This window comes from Zingiber officinale, chromosome 9A (genome assembly GCF_018446385.1).
Source record: "Zingiber officinale cultivar Zhangliang chromosome 9A, Zo_v1.1, whole genome shotgun sequence".
In the NCBI taxonomy this organism is placed as follows: Eukaryota; Viridiplantae; Streptophyta; class Magnoliopsida; order Zingiberales; family Zingiberaceae; genus Zingiber; species Zingiber officinale.
The window spans coordinates 65,496,218-65,501,347 of NC_056002.1; the positions used below are offsets into that span (position 1 = coordinate 65,496,218).

Sequence of the window (5,130 nt, forward strand, 5' to 3'; positions counted from 1 at the left end):
GGTAAAAAGGTTTCCTCATAATGGATTCCGTTTTTTCAACAAGCCTTGCTTTGAAAGTTTCCACCTTCTTATCTGTCCCTATTTTTCTATTGTAGACATATTTACACCCAATGATTTTTACACCATTTGGTGGTTCTACAAGCTCCCAGACTTTATTAGAATACATAAATTCTATTTCTGTATTCATTGCTCTTTGCCAAGATGCTGCATCTTTATCTTAGAGCGCTTCGTCATATGTCCGGGGATCAGTTTCATGTTCACCAGGGATCAAGTCCAAAAACTCTCCCAAAACATGAATCTTTCAGGTTGCCTAACAACCCTCCCATTACGACGAGACACTGTCTGTAATCGTGCATCATTTGTGACACATGTTGCAATTTCTTGTGGTATATCATCTTGTACAGTTGGTACTAGTTTAAACGTATCTTCTCTAATTTCCTTAAGAATAATTTTTCTCATGGGCTTATGGTTCATTATATAGTTCTCTTCTAAAAATCGGACATTGGTGCTAACAATGACCTTCTGATCTTTAGGACTATAAAATAAACCACCTTTCGTTCCTTTAGGATAGTCTACAAACAAGCAAACTTCTATTCGTGATTCCAACTTATTAGTGTCTCCCTTCAGCACATGTGCTAGACTACCCCAAATCCGAATATGTTTCAAACTAGGCCTATGCTCATTCCATAATTCTATGGGAGTAGAGGGTACTAACTTAGAATATACCATGTTTAGAATGTTTATTGTCATTTCTAGAGCATATCCCTAAAATGAATTTAGTAATTTTGAATAACTCATCATTGATCTAATCATTTCCATAAGAGTCCTATTTCTTCTTTCTGCCACACCATTCTGTTGGGGTGTTCCAGGTGTAGACAGTTGGGATTGAATCCTGACCTATGATAAGTAACTCCTAAACTCTTCCTAAGAGGTACTCTCCACCACGATCAAACCGTAGTGTCTTGATACTTTTACCATGACATTTCTCCACATCAGCCTTGTACTATTTGAACTTATCAAAGCACTTAGACTTGTGGCGCATCAAGTAAATGTACTTGTATCTCGAATAGTCGTCTAAAAGAGATGTAATATTCAAAACCACCTCTTGCCTGGATAGTCATAGGTACAAATCAGAATGAACCAACTTCAACACATCTTTGGCTCTATACCCCTTGGCCTTAAAAGGTCCCTTGGTCATTTTCCCTTCCAAGCAAGACTCACAAGTTGGAAAGTTTTTCACCACCAATGAATCCAAAAGTCCATCGACTATTAACCTTTGAATCCTACTCAAGTTAATATGACATAGCCTTAGATGCCAAAGATATATTTGGTTCATTTCCGAAGGTTGCTTTCTCTTATTAAAATTAGAAGATGTGTTATTTGTTGCATTGTGGGAGTTATTGGATTTAGAGTATTGCCAACCAATGTACCAGAATAGATAACTTTCCTATTTTTCTTGATAACACCTTTGTTATCAAAATATATAGAATATCCATCCTTGTATAGTTTAGAAACTGAAATCAAGTTCTTTCTAAAACTTGGTACGTAAAGATAATTTCTCAAAATCAATATTTTATTCCTATAAACATCTCCCACTGCAACAGCTGCTACTTTTGTAGCATTGCTTATGTAAACAGTGATTTCTCCTTCATATAGTCGTCGGGTTTCCTGGAACCCCTGCAATGAATTGTAGATATAATCAGTGGCTCCCGTATCTACACACTAGGTACCGGTAGATAATACCACTAAACATGTTTCTACAACTAATGAATAAGATACACCTTTATTGTTTTCATTTTTGAGAGGACAACCCACCTTAATGTCCAAGTTTTATTTTCAATCATTATAATTGGGACTAGTAAGTCTATTTTCTATTATAACAGCTAGGGAATTGAAAACCATTTGAAATCCTAAGAATCACAAAATATTTTGTCAAGACCAACAACTTAAAATCCCCATGAATTTTGTGTGCCACATTAATGTGGATATATACAAATTCAAACATTTGTAAGAGGAGATTTTATCCATTAATTTTATTATCTTGTCATTCTATCTTTATAACAAATAAAATTAATAGTTGGTCTGTCTTCGATCAAATATTTGGTCAAAACTTTAGAATTTAAAATAATATTGATTCCGCAAAATAATATCATTTAAATTCACCAACACCTCAAATACAGTGAATTTTGTATGCCACGATAGTGTGGACGTATACAAATTCAAACATTTGTAAGAGGAGGGTCTTACCCATTAATTATCTTGTCAACCTAACTTTATTACCTCAAACACTATGAATTTTGTATGCCACGATAGTGTGGGCATATACAAATTCAATCATTTGTAAGAGGAGGTTTTACACATTAATTTTATTTTGACAACCTAACTTTATGACAAATAAAATTACCTCAAACACCATGAATTCTGTATGCCATAATAGTGTGGGCGTATACAAATTCAAACATTTGTAAAGCTGACAGGTTTTACACATTTGTATCTCACACACAGCCGTGCAAGGCTGACAGAGAGGAGAATGGGCAGGGTCGTGTGAACCTCACACGGCCGTGCCACGAGGCTGTGTGGCGCCCAAACCTCACCTCTATTTAAACCCTTTTTCAAGATTTGAAAGGGGATCTTCTCCCTCTTGGTAAAGAGCGAGATGTGGGTCTTTCCTTCTAATCTTGGGAGGATTTTTGGGCGATCTAAAGGAGGATCTTCAACGGATTCGACTCCGGGAGCGTGGATTGGATCCGAACACCAAGCTTCATCTTAGATAAGTTTTCTTTCTCTCCTCTTCTTGGATTTGGGATCAAGAAATGCTTGTAATCTTTGTATTTTCGGATTTCTCTCTTCGATTCATGGAGTAGATCTCTTTGTTTTAGGATGAGGGAGTATTTGTATGATGAATTGATGTAAACTCTTGTGGATTTGCCATTTTCTTACTTCTATGATATTGTCTTGTTTGTATCAATTCAATTTTGAATGAATTGTTGTGTTGTGGATCTAATTCTCATTTTAGATTGATTGTTTGAATGTCCTATGGATCTTATAAAGATTATCTCCCACTCGATTTTCCGAGGGAAGCACGCGAAAGGTGTAAGCTCGTGTAAGGACGTTTGAGGGATAAGATTTAGGGAAAAAGAGGATAATTCAAGAGGGTAGGATAGATTTAGGGATTAATCTTTATATCTTATGGGTTGAGGAGTATGATCTTGTGTTGATCATCTGAGGGATCTTTGTGACAGGAACAAGCCCGTGTAAGGACAACATAAGTTCATATATACTTAATCACATTTAGGTATAGATTTCAGTCCTAGGCCGGTTGTCTATTGCAAGAGAGAACCGGCAACCTTCTATAAATGTTGGAAAATTGAGAAATATGATTTGGTGGATCATTTACATTGAGGAATCTTACAAAGAAACCAAAACTCCTAGAACATTCCTTTATCATAGCCCCATAATCTTGTTTGTTGATCTTTCATTTCTATGTTTACTTTTCATTAGTTACATTTAGCTTTTGGAAACCAATTGATTAGTTGTTTAGCTAACTCGTGTTGAAACATTTCTAGTGCTTATTCCAATCCCTGTGGATACGATAATCTTTTATATTACTTGCGACATTTTCGTACACTTGCGGAGAGTGAACAAGTTTTTGGTGCCATTGCCGGGCACTGCGCTATAACATTAGGAATTTTCAATTGAGTTAGACTAGACATAACTTCTCTTTTCATTTACATAGTTGTTATCTAACTTTTAGAATTCTATTTTCATTAGTTTTTCCTTTCTTGAATAACATTCTTGACAATTCTTTTTGTTGCAATTCTAATTCTAATTCTAACTTTGCATTCTTGATTTCTAGTACTCTAATCTAACTTTTTCTGTTTTCTCTTTTGATCTAGTTTCTTTCTTCTTTTCTTTTGTAAACATATCTTGCAATCTTTTGCATATGAATTATTCTAGACATTTTTCTTTTTTCTTTTATCTTTTCTTTCTTATTTTCATTATGCACTTTCTTTCTTGTAATTTAAATTCTACATTTTCTTTTTTGCTTTTCATATTGCATTTTATTTCTTGTCTTTGATTCTTTATTTTTTTTCTTTTTTCCTTGAATATCCATGAGCACTAACATGTCAAGCAGGCCCATGAGAAATTTTTCTATACCCTTTTCTGCAAGATTTTTATCTCCCATTGTACAACCTCAAATTGAAGCAGAAAGTTTCCAACTAGACCCAGAGATAATTTTCATGATACAAGGTCACAAATTTGGAGGAGAAGTATCAGAAAGTTCTTATCTGCATCTTGAAACATTTTTAGAGATTTGTGATTTGGTGAAATGTGAAGGAGTATCAGCAGATGCAGTTCGATTGATGGCATTTCCTTTCAGTATCAAGGATAAAGCAAGGACTTGGCTATATTCTCTCTGTCCTCAAAGCATCACAAGTTGGGAACAATTGGAGAAGCAATTTCTGAATCATTTTTTCCCTCCAAGTAGAACAATATATATGAGGAATTGCATAACAAATTTTGCTCAGGCATATGGAGAATCATTATTTGAAGCATGGGATAGATTCAAGAGTCTTCAAAGACAATGCCCTCATCATGGTTTTGAAAAATGGTTGATTTTGCACATATTCTATAGGGAAATTTCTTTCTCAGACAAGAGTTTATTGGATTCATCAGCTGGAGGTTCTTTTATGGACAAAAGTGTAGATGAAGCTTATTCATTAATTGATCAAGTGACATTGAATCTCCATGAATGGTCGAACAAAAGTTGGATGGAATTTCCCTCAGATATTTAAGAAGTGCAAGCCATAAATGTAAGAGAGCATGTCAAACAAAATGAAGTTCAACCGCCTAAAAATGTTGAAATTCACAAGTCACAGAGTGAGGAGTTCAAACATTTGGGGGAAAAGCTTGATAGTATTGTTTCAAAATGGTTTAAAGAAGATCCCCCTCCTACACAGTCAAGATCTAATGAAAAGTGTGATGATGTTGGGTTGAGAAGTGGCAAAAATCATGAAGAACTTCTGAAGAATGACATGTTTAAAATTGAGGAGAAGAATAATAGAAGATCACAAGAACTCAGTTCCATTTCTCTAGGAAGTTCCCAAAGGCCCCAAGTACCTTTCCCTC

The 5,130-nt window shown here is 35.0% G+C and overlaps 1 non-coding gene across 1 annotated transcript; it reads right to left on the reverse strand.

Annotated features, from left to right (window-relative positions):
• Nucleotides 1-4,497: 4,497 nt before the first annotated feature.
• Nucleotides 4,498-4,603, reverse strand: LOC122022000. The gene has a single exon (XR_006122751.1). It is a non-coding gene; the product is annotated as a small nucleolar RNA R71 (small nucleolar RNA).
• Nucleotides 4,604-5,130: the final 527 nt, after the last annotated feature.